This window comes from Palaemon carinicauda, chromosome 39 (genome assembly GCF_036898095.1).
Source record: "Palaemon carinicauda isolate YSFRI2023 chromosome 39, ASM3689809v2, whole genome shotgun sequence".
NCBI classification, from domain to species: Eukaryota; Metazoa; Arthropoda; class Malacostraca; order Decapoda; family Palaemonidae; genus Palaemon; species Palaemon carinicauda.
The window spans coordinates 42,632,362-42,649,114 of NC_090763.1; the positions used below are offsets into that span (position 1 = coordinate 42,632,362).

A 16,753-nucleotide genomic window follows, 5' to 3' on the forward strand; every position below is an offset into this window, starting at 1 on the left:
GGGTCAGTGCTATTGTTTAGTGTTGGTAATAGGGTACGAAAACTGCACGGAAATGGGCAATGCCCCAGTTTAAATATACCTTGACAGAGCATCAGAAGTCAATATGCTTACCTTGTCATACAGCACTTTATTATTAGATGATGTATTTCTTTTCTTAGAATTACTGGCAGTGCTAGATGGGTTTGATGTCTCCTGTTGTAAATTTCCTTTTGATTTTAAGGCCTTTGCATAGCTTGTTGATTTATTTAGCAGTCTTTTTGTATGTCCCACTTACGTATTCTAATCTTGATTTGTTAAGGGGAACTTTCTCCAAATTATACAGTTTGCATCTCCTATCAGTCGATTTATGATTAAATTGCAGTTTAAACACAAGGCCTCAAGTGTAGTCTCCATGATAAGATTTGGAGAAAATACCACACATTTTTCATTTTTGCTAATTTTAGATGGGTGTCTAAATTTAAAACAAAGCATTGCAGAGACTTTTGCTTGAAAGGACAAACTTTAATCCTTTCATTTTCAATAGCAATATGGAAAGGTACTTCAGCATCCTGGAAAGTAAGTATAATCATCGATGTTCCAGGAACCTTATGCACTTTCCATACATTTAGTGGACACATGGGAAGTATCTCATCCTCTGTAAATTTGTACAGGTCTTAATTAAAGACCACTCAGCTTCCAAAACTATAATTTAGAAGAGGCTTCATTTCTAATGTAATTTCATCACTACTTGTCTGTAAGTTAGATAGTATTGCAGACTGTGTCGAGGATTTGGTATAGATGAGATAACTATTTTTTCCCAAATTGAGATATAACATCAGGTGCAATAGTTCATACTTTTTTTCTGAATCAACTTACATATTTTAAAATAATTCCCTATTATCCCTTTAGGTTCATCTACAAGCCCCAATGGCGGTTTCGGCTTTCTCTGTGAAGGCATGGGTATATTTACGTCTTTTTCAAACCAATCAGCAGGTTTGTATACATCCAATTCCTTTGGGACCCTAACACAAAGAGCTTTCATGATGTTCTAGTTATTAATTTTAATATTACTAATATTACAAATAGCATCAAACACTTCGTCATGACTATCAAAAGATATATGTGAGTCCCATTTTTATCTCTAAGTCTCATCCTTATTTCATTCATCAATACAAATGCTCTATATATATCATCATAGTTTGTCGCTAATGGAATTTGGGCAACAAGAAGGATTCGCAGATCCCTCGTGTTACCCAAATTACTAGATTTTTTAACATCAGTGGAGTCGTCGTCTTTAGTTCCAAGGTCATCAACAGAATTTTCCTTACTTGAATTAGCAGAGGTCGCAAGCAGTGCCGGGGAAGAGTAAGCATATCCAAAGGATGGGGGTTCGTTATTTGAAAACTCCATAAAGCAAGGGTCAAGGGTTGATTGGTTAGGTTCACCTGCTCGTGAATATTGAGGCATCATATGTCAGAAAGGAAATTTGCATTCTCCACTTTTGGCACAATGAGAGTGTACTTCCCAGATGGTCCACCCCATACCCTACCCAAAGAATAGCACAAAAACAGATATAGAGCACAGGTGTAAGCTGAACCCGCCTGTTAGGACCGAGACCAAGAAACTATGGAATCATCCTCCCTATATCTGTAATACTAGGCTTCCGGTCAAAAACCCAGTCCAACCCCAATCATTGGATCCCTAGGATTCCAAAGACCAAACCATTGAGAATAGTTTCGCCAAAAAGGTCCAAGCCATCTTCGGGATGGCTGATATTGATTGATTGATTTGATATTCTCAGGCATCCTGACATTGAAGGTCATATCGTTTATTATCAATAGATTAAAAGAATATTCAATTAAAACCATAAAAATAAATATGTTATAGAATTTAAATAGCATTAAGAAGACCTGTTTCTGACATAATTTAAAAATGCCACAAGCATTGTACAACACATCATGTCCAAGGATCTTGGCAAGGATGAACATGCCATCTTCACCCGAAGCCTTAAACAGATATCTATTTCTTTCTGTGCTATAAGTGAGGCATTCAGTCAACAAATGCCTCACTGTCAAGGTTATCAAACAGTCGTCGCAATATGGTTGGTGTTGGCCAGCCAGCAGAAAATCATGTGTCATCCGAGTGTGAACAATGCAGAGACAGCAAAGAGTAGTCTCCCATTTTCAGGGCATCCCATTATATCTCCAAGGGGATATAACAATCACAATTTCTCTCATCTTATTTTCAGTTAAACTATTCAATGCTGTTGCCAATTGTTATAAATAAAATTCTTATTGCTGGTATCCCTTCTTGGTAGCAACTCGGCTGCAGCACTCTTTGCCCGTGAATCTGCCTCTTCATTTCTACACACACCTACGTGTGCCGGAACCCAGCAAAATAGAACTGTTATACCTTTCAGGACAATAATTAAAAGCCACTCTAAAATCTTTAAAACTAAAGAGTTACTAGAATTAAAACCACCTAAAGCTTGAAGGAAACTCCTTGAATCACTATAAATGGTAAAATTACCCTCCTCTTTTAACTATTTTCTCAATAGCAGTTAGTATGCCATATATTTTAGCAGTAAACATGGAAGATATTGGAGGAAGTGCACATCTACAGTTAAAAGAACAACTATATAATCCGAATCCAATGCCAGCATCAGATTTGGAGCCATCGGTATATATAAAAGTTGACTCCGTATGTTCAACATGTTCCATAAAAAGAGACTTAATTTCTAATTCAGTCAAGTTTTTTTTTTTTAAAGATATCTCTGGTAATTTCCATGGAAGGGTTGATGATATCTTACATGGAAGCACCTTATTTCTAATTATATAAAGACTGTTTAATAATTGTTTCCCTGGAAAGCCATAAAGTTGAGGAGGTTTTGGGTGCAACTCAAAGTATGTTGAGTTCCTTACAAGGCTTGCAGTCTAAAAGGCTAGAGAATTGGGGTGTCTTTGCAACCTAAACAAATAGCGAATAATAGAAAACATTTGGTAATAGTCTACAGGTCACTCTCCAGCATTCAAAAGTAAACTTGGGATAGGTGAGGTTCTTAACGCTCCTGTGGACAATCTGATACCAGCATGATGTATTGAATCTAATATCTTTAATCAGCTTGGGACGGCTGAGGAGTATATTTCACACGCATAACTAATATTTGAAAAAATTAAGGCCTTGTATAATTTTAAAAAGTTTTATGGTCTGCCTCCCATGATGTATGGGACAATACTTTTAAAAGATTCAGAGCCTCAAGCCATTTAGCTTTTAACGCCTTTAAGGGGACCGTCCGCCATGTACGCCATTTTTTTTCTATTTATCCAAAATACATCATTTCAATATATGTTTTAGACAAATATAATACCTTCATCATATAAAAATTTCAAGTCATTGGATCAAAAACTTCGATTTATTAGCAAAAATCATAATTTAAAAAAACAAATTTAGGTACATTTTCCTCCACTAATATGACACCAATTGTATTAACCTTATACCATAAAAACTTCTTTATAAACCGAACAATTCTGTGACGGAATTTTGATTTTCCTTTTTATTTATGAATTTTCATTTTTTCCCGTCTAGACGCAAAATAATAGTGAAAAAAAAGTGAAGAGGAAAAACAAATTTCCGTCACACAAAATTGTGGGATTTTTATTCGTCTTGTCAATGATATCTTTCTCTCTGAAATCGAACAATAAATAAGCATAAAAAATGTACCCAAGTGTGTGTTTGAGTTATGAGCTCCCAAAGATTTGCAACAAATTTTCGCTTCTTTTCTTAAAGAAATCAAGATAACATTATTATAACTTTTATTGTTTATTCCTACATAAGCTCACCATAAACAAGGTATTTAAACTCTATTACACTTGGCGTAAGGATGTCACGAGTTGCTAGCGATCTCTCATTGTTGCCAGTGTTTTAGTTAGCCTGTTTAATCTTATTCATTTTTCCCTCTCTTCTCGGTTCTTTTACGTGTTCTACGTTTACTTTTTGTTCTTTTTACGACCTTAAATAACATTGGCCTTGCTATAAAGTTCCCAGGACATTGTGAAAACACAATGTACATACGAACTGCAAGTAAACAAACACATGCATTATAACTTCTATACGTCTTTGGAAACACTGGCTGCTATTCTCGTAGTTTTCGTTCACCTACCCTCTACCAATGCCTTCCATTTCTGCCAGACGTACAAGATTTCGAAACATAAGTGAAAAAATCGTTATATACAGTATATGCAAAAATAAGCACACAAAGACGATTCTGTCAAACTAAGTCATGCAGACGACGCAGTAAGAATAACAACATCATTTAAAGACCGCTATATCTTCATTATTTGTAAAAATTAATTGGCTGAAACTTCTGTATATGTTTATGCATACATAGAAGCAGTAAAACAATTTTCGATTTCTGAAACTTAGTATGTCAAAATACCACGGCGGACACTCCCTTAAGTGTGAAACCCATGTTAACCTACAATCAAAAATTAATCCTAAAAATTTAGCTTCCCCTACACATGAAAACAGTTGACCTTTCATGTATATATCCAGGTCTGGATGTACTCCCCGGATACGACAGATATGGACAATAGTAATTTTGCTAGTTGAATACTTAAAACCCATTTATATCAGCCCGCTGAATAATTCTTTCAATTGCAAGTTATAGTTTATTCTCAACCATTGCCATTCTAGCTCTAGCAAATTAAATGGAGAGATCCTCCACAAAGTGTTGAGAGAATATCTTGGGGAATGACTGAAGATATCCCATTAATTGCTATTGTGAATAGGGTTACACTCGGCACACTACCACGGACACTCCTCCTTCCTGACATTTAATCTCTGATAAAGTTTCCTCCCCTCTAACTTGAAAAACTCTATGTGAAAGAAATAATTGAATTAACAGTGGTAGCTCTCACCTTAATCCCAATTCATGAATGGTTTTAAGTATTCCATATCTCCATGCAGTATGCAGTATCATATGCCTTTTCAAGGTAAAAAAAAAAAAAAAACTGTTACATGGTGCTGTTTGGAAGCAAAGGCTTCAAAAATAGAGGACTCAAGTTGTATCAACACATAAGTTGAGGAGTGCATTTTTCTGAATCCACATTAGTTAGGTAGTAAAATACCTTTCTTTTCCAGGTACCACATCAGTCTTGCATTTACCATCTTCTCCATGATCTTACATAAGCAAGATGTCAATGCAATTAGTCGATATTTTGCAGCTAAAAACTTATCCTTACCCGGTTTTAAAAAGGCTAAAATAATGGCTAGTTCCCAAATACTTGGATAATTATGATCCTGCCATATTCTATTAATAATACTTAAAATAAATAACTTTGTATTAACAGGTACATGACTAATCATTGCATATGAAATTCCATTAGATACAGGGGCTGTATCATTACAAGCGGAAACTCTTTCAGTAAAATGAGAATTATAAGCCTCTTCCCTTCCTGTTGCAAAATCTAAATTTTTTTTCTTCTTCAATGCTCTTTTACTGGTGACCAGGAGCTGCTTCACACTTGCATGATACAATTGAGAAATGGTCAGCCAGGGCATTACTAACATCACTTGCTTCAGACACATACTGACCGTTCACCTTCAACACTGGTGGTGGGTTTGGGGTATTCGCCTGCAATCTCTTTCATTTTCCTCCATACAGAATATGGTTGTGTTCTACTGTTGCCTGGAGAAACAAAAGATGCCCAAGATTGGCGCCAAGCTTCTTTCATGGTACGATCGAGCTGTGCTCTACACTTTTTGTATGTTATCAAATTTTCCTCAGTATGGCATCTACGCAATTTAGTCAAGACACAAACTTTTGCATCCCTTTGTAATGAACTGATGTAAGAGCCCTATGCTGGAGAGAGTCCTGGTTGGACTTCCTCCACCTCTCAGCTGCCTGTTCCACGTCTTTAGGCTCAAACAAATTCCTTCCCAAGATGGAGGAATGTCTGAGCCTGCTGACCTCGGTGCTGGGGATCTTCGCATCTCAACGCTTCAAGATGAAATTAGCCCACAAGTTCGAGACTTAGTGGGCTAGAAACTCGATGGTACGAGTGCCTGATAGAAGGAAGGTCTCCAAGGCCTTCCTGGTACTCTCCTTGGATAGGTCCTCGGATCATAACAGGATGGCGAGAGACCCTAGCCAGATATGCACCCATGAAGTTGCCTGCAAGGCACAGTTCGCTACCTTCTCCTGACTGAGGATCTCCAAGGCCGAGAAAGACACTTGCTGGTTGGAGAGTCTCTCTAGAGGGACTCCCCTGGTAAGTTCTTCCACAGAGTGGTGTAACGGAAGAGCTAAACAAGACTCCTCCATGATCTCAAAGTACCTCCTCTGATGGACACGAGGAGGCGGGAGGAGTTTGTTCCCGGCCCTGGAACGGCTAGAGGAGGCAAGCTCGGAGAGCTGGCCTTCAACCTTATCTCTGGCACTCTTGACCCCTTGGGACCAAGGCAAAGCCGCGCTGGCCTTAGGGGGTTTCTGAGTGCCGAAGACTCGGTCCAGGACTTCGTCCTTGCCCTCTCGAGGGGGAATCTCAGGATCCGAGAACCCATTGAGATTCCTCATCAGAGTCAGAACTTGCCAGAATGCATGTTCCGACTCCTGTAGCTCTCCTCCTGTAGGGCTGGCAGTGAAGTCTCCTGTCCCCAAAGGCTCTTCTTGGGGGGACTCGTGGACGTTCTCCGCGGGTTTGGCTGGCTCTGGTCTCCTCCTCGAGGACGATTTAGGGAGAGCCTTAGAGTCCTTCGACTCCCTCCTGGGAGGGATACAGGACTCCAACAGCGATGAAGGGAGGCTCTTCTCCACCCCTACCCAAGAAGATTTCTCTACGCTAGGTGGGGTTTCTCCCATTGGTGCGTTGGGAGAACGCCTCACCTCACGAGAATCCCCTGAGGACGGGAAATCTTTGTCCAAAAGGGAAGGAGCACGTGGGCGCGTAGGTGATCGATGGCACACAGGCGCTCGTTCTGAAGAATGTCGAGGGAGCGCAGTAGGTTGAACAAGCGTTCGCGCGTGCGGAGGCGATTGCACGCGTAGGATCTCTAAGAGCCCGTGAGGGTGATAGTGTTGGGCGCGCGCGCAGGGGAAATATGCGTGCAAGAGGGCGCACATCTGCAGTGGGCGAACGGGCGTTGCGTGCGTTGGTGACTGCAGGCGATGGTGCGTAGGAGAATGCTGGCGAGCCGGAGGGGTCTAATGGCACGTCGGTGTCTGCTGGCGCATATGAGATCTTCCCTTCTGCTCCCAGATCCTTAGATCGTGGGCGCACAGGAGAACGTTGGTGCGCAGGCGAGCGCTGACGCACAGGAGAACGTTGGTGCGCAGGCGAGCGCTGACGCACAGGAGAACGTTGGTGCGCAGGCGAGCGCTGACGCACAGGAGAACATTGGTGCGCAGGCGAGCGCTGACGCGTAGGAGATCGTGGGCGCGCAGTGGCACGCTGGCGAGCAGGAGAGCGCTGGCGCACAGGAGATCGATGGTGCGCAGGTGAGCACTGGCGCGAAGTCTCAGGAACAGGTGCTCGCTGGTGCGTTGTCTCCGGGTCAGCAGCTGTAGAGCACTTGCGCGCAGGGGATACCTGGCGCTTAAGGGACTTTGCCACAATGTGAGCATGTCCCTTTTGCCCCGAAGGGACCGTGGCCTGCTTGATCACAGGATGCGTGGGCGCCCACAGCGCATCGGCAGCTAGGAAGGGCGACAGCAGGTCAGCAGGTCTGGCAGGAGTAGAAGATCGCTAACAATCAGCGGACAGGTCCAGGGATGTAGCTGGAAGGGCAGGTGAACAGCGACGAGGTTCCTCTGCGGCGGACTGCGGCGAAGACGTGCCGAAGAGGTGCCTCCTAACACCCTTGTGAGGTGAAGGAAGGCCTCTACGGCGGAGGGGAAGGCGGGCCTTACGCCTTATACGCCTTCTGGGGGTAGCAGGTAGACCGTCGGCAGTCCTCCGAAGAGGAGTCTCTGTCAGTGAACTTCCCGAGGGGGAGAATCACCTGCAGGAGAGACCGTTGGACTTAGCTCCTCCCTCGAAGGATGTTCGGTGGGGGAACTAAGCCTTCAGCTACATCAGCAACAGGAGCAGAGATTTGAGATAACTCGTCAGAAGCCTCTGCCACAACAACGTCGACGATAGACAGAGGATCAACCTCTGCTAACATCGGCGACTGATTGACAGCTGCCCCTAACCTGATTATGTCAAACAGGGCTTCTTTGGAGGGCGAGCCCTGAAGCCCCAAGGAAGCCCAAAGCTGTAACAAATCATCATTAGCAACATTAGAAACATTTAAATCCTCCCCCGGGGGAGGAGGAGTAGCTGCCTCGCTATGGGAGGCAACTCCCTCTCCCAAACCCCGAGATCGGTCAACAGAAATGCGGCCTACGCTACCACTCACCGACCTCTCGGAAGAAGCCAAACGAGTGAGAGCTCCGGAGAAGGTTTGGGCTACAGAAGAAGAGTCCTTGGGATTTTCTCTCTTCAAGGAAGCCCTTGAAGGAGAAATATCCCGTTTAGACTTCTTCTTCAGGCACCGGGAAAACCTCTCCCACTGGGAGGTAGACCACTCCCTCCACTCACCACATACTTTATCTCTATCACACCGTTGGCCCCTACAAAAAGGACATAAGGTGTGTGGATCTGTGTCGAGCGCCGACAAATAAGTCCCACAGGGGCGGTCAGGTAAGCCGGGACACTTCCGCATCGCAGAGGCCAACTTCCAAACACTCTGTCAAAAAGAAAAAGCAAACAAAGATTAATGGCTGTCAGTGTAGGCGAGGGTGATAGGGGACACGTCCGTCTAACACCCGAGCCGATAGCAAAGTGAGCTCAGCACAAGAGTGTGAGGGGGGGAAGCAAGCTACCCCTCCTTACCCCCGCTAACTAGCGGTGGGGTAGTAAACCCTCGTTAAAATTCTAATGGCTCGTCATTTCAGCTACGTCGAAAGTAATTACCCATATTAAATAGCATGGTTTGTATTTCAGTTAAAGAACAAATACAAATTATCTCCAAATTTGTCATTTGTTCTTATACAAATACGCTACTAAACTTCGTCCTTTACATAGGAAACTCATCCTTAGGTGGGAGGAAGTCCCTCTTCCAACTGGCTAGAAACCAATTATTGGATTTCTAAACTTGGACTTTGTAGGTTGCAAGAGTTTAGGTTCCTCACACCTCGTGCACCAGTGTTGTTATACCAGCAGGTTTATAGCCCATGCAACAAAGACACTTGAGCTGATAGCCTCTTTGTTACTTTAAGGCATATGTTAATGGGTTTGTCCTGCTCCAACCAATAAAGCTATGTCTCATGATGAATTTACTTCATTCACCCATTTGGCATATACTGTATATAGTAATAGGTTTGCCTGGTTACTACACATTCCCCCTCGTAACAAATGTGGGGAATGACATTTCTATAATGTACAGTACGGTCCCGAATTATGCGTGTTCGAATTATACGATTCCCCTCTTATGCGATCGCTATTTTTTAAAAATACATTTTCTGTATCTGCGAAGCTGTTCAAAGTCTGCTAGTCAAGCACTACAAAATGTATCAAATCTATTATCTTTTTATTGGTACAGTAGCCCTAAATACGGTTATTTATAATAAATGTTACAAAACAATATAATTCATTACATTTTATTGACGTAATTTCATAATAAATAGCCTATTTAAGGATAAAATTCCACATCAACAATGAAATCAACTGTTAACTATGTGAGTCCACCTGACAAAATGTAAATAGAATTGTGGTTACGTTCTCGTCAATCTTTATCCTTCTCCAACCTTTCGATAATTTTAATGGTAGTGTTAATGATGGCATATTAAAGCATTATTTTTGTTTAGTACAGTATATATAAAATCTTTATTTTTCCCTTCGGGCGTTTATCTGCAGTGAATAGCCTAAACTTCGGTAACGAGTCGGCAATATCTTATCATATTTTAAACAGTACTGTATACATTTGATTTGCAAAGATTGGTTTTGTATAGTACACGGTATAATTATAAAAAATCTCTCTCTGTAAGAAATAAAACCTTAGTTTAAGAATGAAATTAACATGACTATTGTTAGTTGTGGTGATCAATTCCTCGCTTCAGGAGGTACACGTCATTCGATTACAATCAATCAATCAAAAAATTAAAATCTCTCTCTCTCTCTCAATTTGTGGCTTCACAAAATATTAATTATATTAAAAATAAATCATGATTCAATTTTCCATACTTTCTCCATACTCGCACTATCTCTGTCACGTCGAGCGTTATAGCGGTAACTTAATCGTTCGATGACTTTAGAACCCGGCCACATACTTTCTTCTTTTTACTTTTTTTCTGACGGTTCCATAATTGAGGTGGGTACAAGTTGACTTATAACTGAAGTTAGGAAAAGAATTTTGGATATGGAATGGGCAATCATCTTTCGTAACATTTTAGAATTATTGTAAATTATCATTGTCATTAGCGGCAGTTTGTTATTGTTGATTACACGCCAAAAAAAAAACAAAAAGTTTTCCTGCTTTGCTACGTATGTAGGAATTTATATAGATACAGTAAGTAATATTTGTAATAACATATTTACTGAAAGCTTTTAATATGATTATTTATCACTTTGATCATGCGTTTAATGCCTTCGTTTGTTTAATATGATCGAAGATCATAAACGAACGTAAGGTTTCCGTTTCAGGCGGTGTCATAAAGAAAAGGATTATATAAATGGCATTCATTTCATTTATTTGGAAGTTCTAAGAAAAATTCAGTAGAACATTGGTAATAACAAAATCAACATATAATCAATACTTGGTAAGATTGCTGTCGATGCAAAAACTAACCTATACACAGATGTGTAAATGCGTCTGTTTCTTCGTTATGATCAGAGATAAACGTAAACAAAACATTGGTTGTCGTTTTTTATTGTGCTTTTAGACGTGTTCAGGAAACGCATGATATAAAATCGCCTTTATTTTGATAATTCTGGATTTTCAATGATACAAAAAAAGCTAGTCTATAGAGCGATGGTTTTGCTCTTCACCAGTTGTCTTATACAAGATATGACACACATTAAAATTTGTCTGTATTTTGGGTCGTGTTATGATGGGAAATATACAGTGTTTACACCCATCCTGGTTGTAATTTTAACCCTTTTTCAAGTTGATTAGAACTTTAAAGTATATTAAATGTTTGATTTATTTACAAGAACAATCTAATATTATAAAAAAATATAGTATAGTACATAGAAAGTATTGGAAATGGGTATAAACACGTTTGAATAGGCAAGTTGCTGGTTGCCATGGCCCCAATGGAATTATTTCTGTTAGTTGTGTTTCGAAATATACAATTTTCCATTTTTACGAGGTCATTGATCAACCAAATTCTCGCATAATTCGGGACCCTACTGTATTATAAAACTGTTGCAGGCTGAGTGGGGCTTACCTGCATCAGAATTGAGACTAGCTGGCAAAGTATCCGATGATGTACCCCAAGAGAGGAGAAGACTGAAAAGAAAGGAAAAGGTCCGTTATTCTTTACTTTCATCCCAGGCTCGCACGTAATCTCTGCTCTAAATCTGATGCTAATGGAACTGTGGGAGGAGGCGAGGTAGCTATATTATTATTATTATCATTACTAGCTAAGCTACAACCCTGGTTGGAAAATCAAGCTGCTATAAGCCAAAGGGCTCCAACAGAGAAAAATAGCCCAATGAGGAAAGGAAATACGGAAATAAACTGCACAAGAAGTAATAAACAATTAAAATATTTTATAAACTTATGCATGAAAACAGATATTTCATATATTAACTATAAAAACTTACGTCAGCCTGTTCAACACAAAAACGTCTGCTGGAAGTTTAAACTTTTGAAGTTCTACTGATTCAACTACCCGATTAGGAAGATCATTCCACAACTTGGTCACAGCTGGAATAAAACTTCTAGAGTACAGTGTAGTATACAGCCTCATGATGGAGAAGGCCTGACTTAGAATTAACTGCATGCGTAGTACTGTACTGTATTAGGAACAGGATGGAACTGTCCGGGAAGATCTGAATTTAAAGGATGGTCATAATTATAAAAAATCTTATGAAACAAGCATAATGAACTAATTGAACGACAGTGCCAGATTAATATCTAGATCAGGAATAGGAAGTTTAATAGACCGTAAGTTCCTGTCCAACAAATTAAGATGAGAATCATTAGCTGAAGACCAGACAGAAGAATAATACTCAAAATAAGACCCTAGGGACTAGTGGATTGAATGCCGCAGGTAATGGACAGTAAACGTCTTCTGACAATTCCATACCTCTGCCTGTAGTACTTGTGACACAAGAGATTTTTATAGAATGCTAGGGTTGAGCTAACCCTGACACTATGTGCTCTAACCCAAACTTTTCCTGAGGAGCTAGGTGAGTGTAGCGAAAGAGTTTGGTTAATGACTTGCCTTCGCCATGATGAAATCATATTCCTGGTCACTTTTTTTTTAACTGACAAAAAGGTGTTGCAGGTGTCGTAGAATTGCATGCGTACATTTGAGGCAGCACCTCAGCATTCTCACAGGATGCAAAAGTAACTGCTTAGGATCATTGGTTACCTCTAAAAGGCTTGCGATCTGAAGCTATGAAAACCTGTTACCAGGAACTGACAGATTTTGGGTTTTGACAATAAAGTCAGGGGTAAGGGGAACTAGACCTACCTCTATCGCCAGGAATGGGAGACTTTATACAAGAAACATGCAGCTAATAAACCAATTTAGCCGAGGTTAAAGCAAGCAAAAAAACCGTCTTAAGGATAGGGTCCTCTGTCTGAGGCCATCCTCAACAATTCATACGGTGCCCTTTTCTGGGAACACAGTACACTGACAATGTTCCAGGGTGGTGGTCTCCCTTCCACTGGAGGACAGGTCTGTTCAAAACTTTGTATAAGCACAGAAAGTTCTAACAAAGAGAATAATGCCCTTCAGTCTAAAGACTTGGCCTTTCACCACTGATACTGAGCAGTCTTTCCTTTCGGAGGTAAGTAAAAATAGGCTATTAACAAAATAGAGGCTCTAGGGAGAAACATGTCTTCCACAACACCAACAACAGAAGATGCCCCCCTTTGACTTTATTGATGCAGGTGGAAGATCCACCCCCCCCCCCCACCGGGAGGTGTTCGGACATCTTTAAAATAACCTTGTGCAAAAAGACTTCCACCGAGAGGAGATGCTGGATAACCTCTACACGTGAAGCCATAAGGCTTCCACCATGCTGTAAAATATCCAGGTGTGAGGGTGGTAATGCTGGATAACCTCTACGCGTGAAGCCAAAGGGATTCCACCATGCTGTACAATATCCAGGTCTGCGGTTGGCATGAGGTGGTAATTCCCTCATCACCATCAGCCATACCTAGTCGACTCCAGGACAAAGGACTCAGACCAGCACTTTCACTCCCATCTGAAAGGACCAATTGATTGCAAAATAAAATGTTCCTTTTATAAAGTACAACTTAAAACTTGAGAAGTAAGAAGAAAGTACTATTCATAAAATCGCTACAATATATTGTAGCATTGTAACGATACTGACTACTGCGTAACAAAAATAAACTGAACGCTAGTTAATCTTTGCAAACAGATCGAAGATTATCTAAAGAAAATTATTAAAAGGATAAAATTTTCTCAAAAATGACAAATTCGTAGATAATTTGTATTTTTCCTAACTATACAAACCTTAGCTACTGTATTTACATGGAGTAATTACTTAGCGTAGCTGAATGACGAGCCATAAGAATTTTAACAAGGGTTTACTACCCCTCCGCTAGTTAGCGGGGGTTAGGGAGGGGTAGCTTGCTACCCCTCCCCCCTCACACACACAGTGCGAACTCCACTTTACTTAGAGGTAGGACTTATCTTGGGGGACAGGGCTGGCGGGCAAATATGTGTAAATAGCTAAAGTTTGTATAGTTAGGAAAAATACAAATTATCTACGAATGTCATTTGTTCCGTAACTGAAATACAAACCACGCTATTTATATGGAGTGACTTAACCCTTAGGAAGGGTGGTAAGTCCCTGCCATACTGGCTTTGGATTGCCCGGGGATTCCATATTCGAGCGTTTAAGTACTCGGACAATAGGGAATCCCTGCTCCTCGCTAGCAGTTGTGAAACTGCTGCGGCCTACAAAATACCACCTCGTCAGGGTATGGGAACATGACAGTACTGTATTACACTTAATACTAGGAACACAAGGAAGCATGGTCTACCTGCAGTGGTTTGAAGTCAGCTGTGCAGAGAACCCAGGATGCTGCTTTCTCCAAGGGAGGAGAGGATGAAGAAAAGAATAAGGGCCAGACAGATCTTTTCATTCATGCAGACTAACACCAGGTAATAATGCCCTCAACCTTCTGCTACTTGTCCATTAAAGGAGCCTGAGGTTTAGACCAGCTGTTGTGCAGCCACCACAGGGCCGATAGAAAACGTATCGAGCCTCCTATGGGTCATGTCTTGCAGGTAAAGGGCTGTGAAGGCAGTCTGACGCTTCAACACCCCCGCTTGCAGGACCTGCGTCACTGAATGATACTTCATGAAGGGCAGGGACGTAGCTACGCCCTTGACATCATGCGCTCTAGGGTGATGTGACGGAGAAGGGTCAGGATTCAAGGCCAGGTGTAACACCCTACGAATCTAGTCTGAGATGGTATTCCTGGTGACCCTTCTCTTCGTTTTCCCCAGTGTCCACAAACGAGGCTTGAACCTGGGGACGAACTGCAGCTGTTCTCTTAAGACACCACCTCAGACTCCCTACTGGCAAGGTAGGAGATGGTCTGGGTCATCTGTTACAGGACGGAGACTCGAAACATGGAAAGAGTCGAACCGCGGGTCCGGCACTCCGGGGTTCTGAGTCTTGGCAACAAAACTCAGGAACGAATCTGAACGTTACCTCCCCCTATCCCCTTGAATGGGTGATGTCGTATGAGACCATGTAAAGTAACTCGCTTGGCCGAGGAAAAGGCTAGCAGGAACACTGTCTACCCGGTAAGGTGGTGATCTAGGGCCTTACGTAGTGGTTCGTAGGAAGGTCTCTTTAAAGACTTGAGGACTCGAACCACGTTCCAAGGAGAAGGTCTCACTTCCGACTGAGGGCAGGAGAGGATATGGCTTCGTATGAGGAGAGAGAGTTCCAGCGAGGGAGAAATGTCTATCCTTTGAGCCTGAAGGCAAGACCTAAGGCTGAGAGATAGCCTTTCACAGCCGAAACTGAAAGGCACATTTCATCCCGCAAATACACGAGAAGCTCCGCTATTGCTGGAAGTGGCATCGTGTGGAGGGATACCCTCTCCACGACACCGACCACAGTAACTCGCCCCTTCGCCTGGGAGACTACTGCGGAAGACTTGCGCAGGTGTCCAGACATCCTTTTCGCAACTTGTTGCGAAAATCCTCTCTCTTTGAGGAGATGCTGGATAGTCTCCTGGCGTGAAGTCAAAGCGAAGCTATGGCTTTGTGGAGGATGTTGGCATGTGGTTGTGTGAGTAACCCGTGACGAGGAGGGAATTTCCTCGGAGGTTCCGTAAGGAGTTACAGAGGGACTGGTGAGCCATTCTGCGAGAGGCCATAGCGGAACTATGGAGGTCATTGAGAGACTGACCGATACTCTGGTCTTGTAGAGTACTCTCCTCATCAGCCAGAACGGGTGAAGGCGAACTCATCGATGTTGTCCCACCGTTGCTGGAAGGCATCTTACCCGAGGGCCTTGGGGTCCGGGACCGGGGAGCAGTACAGCGGGAGCTTGCAGTTCAGCGCTGTAGCAAACCGGTCCACAGAGGGGACCCCCACCGAGTCAGGACTTTGTAGGCTACTTGAGGATCCAAAGACCACTCGGTATCTAGTATCTGTGTTGTACTGCTCAGACTGTCGGCAAGCCCATTCCTTTGCCCGGAATAAACCGAGCTGCTAGGGTGATCAAGAGGAACTCGGGCCATCTCGGTATCTCTACTGGAAGATGGGATGGCTGTACTGAAAAAGTATCTCCCTGTCTGAGCATGTAAGCCATCACTGTGGTGTTGTCGATCCTCACATCCACAGAGTAGTCCGCCAGGCTTGGTGGAGCTAGTGAAGTGCCAGAAACACGTCTTCATCTCTAGTAGGTCTAGAGAAGGCACTTTCCTGGTTCTGACCACAGGCCTGAGGTCCCGTGGTTCAGAACGTGCCCCCCCCCCCCCCCCCCTTCTTTGACGCGTCCGAAAACAGCATCAAGTCTGGGGGGAGGACGAGAAGGTCCACTCCCTTTTGTAGATTCTCGTCTGCTTCCTACCATTGGGGGTCGTCTGTTCCGGTTGTCCCATAGGGATCCAGGAGTCCGGGGAGTCGTGTCCCTGACTCCACCGCGCCGAGTTGCCATTGGAGAGAACTCATCCTGAGGCGACTGTTGGGAACCAGATGGGCCAGGGAGGAGAAATGGTCGAGGAGACGTAACCACGTTTGGGTTGGAGGTTCTTCTCGTGTGAGGAAAGGTCTCGCGACCTTCCTCAGCCTTGCTATCCTGTCGTCTGAAGGGAAGGCTTCAGGAGATTGATGTCAAAGACCATACCTAGGTATACCAGACTCTGAGAGGGCTGCGGGGAGGACTTCTCGAGGACCACCATGATCCTTGGCAAAGTCCAAGGAACTTGTCCCGATGGCGAAGAAGGGTTGCCTTTGAGTCTGCTAGGATCAGCCAGTCGCCCAGGAAACGTAAGAGACGGATGCCGATCCTGTGAGCCCATGAAGAGATCAGAATGGACACCTCGGCGAACACTTGAGGTGTTGTGG

The 16,753-nt window shown here is 42.7% G+C and overlaps 1 protein-coding gene across 3 annotated transcripts in view; it reads right to left on the reverse strand.

Moving 5' to 3' along the window:
* The window catches only part of LOC137631147 (pineapple eye protein-like), a 350,280-nt gene that overhangs the window by 241,273 nt on the left and 92,254 nt on the right, over positions 1 to 16,753 (reverse strand). Inside the window, exon 2 of one of the 3 annotated variants that reach the window (XM_068362845.1) lies at positions 11,408 to 11,469. The exons of the other annotated variants lie outside the window; for them this stretch is intronic. The gene's annotated coding sequence lies outside the window, so the exon portion shown is untranslated. The remainder of the gene's footprint in view (positions 1 to 11,407; positions 11,470 to 16,753) is intronic. 3 annotated transcript variants of the gene reach the window in all.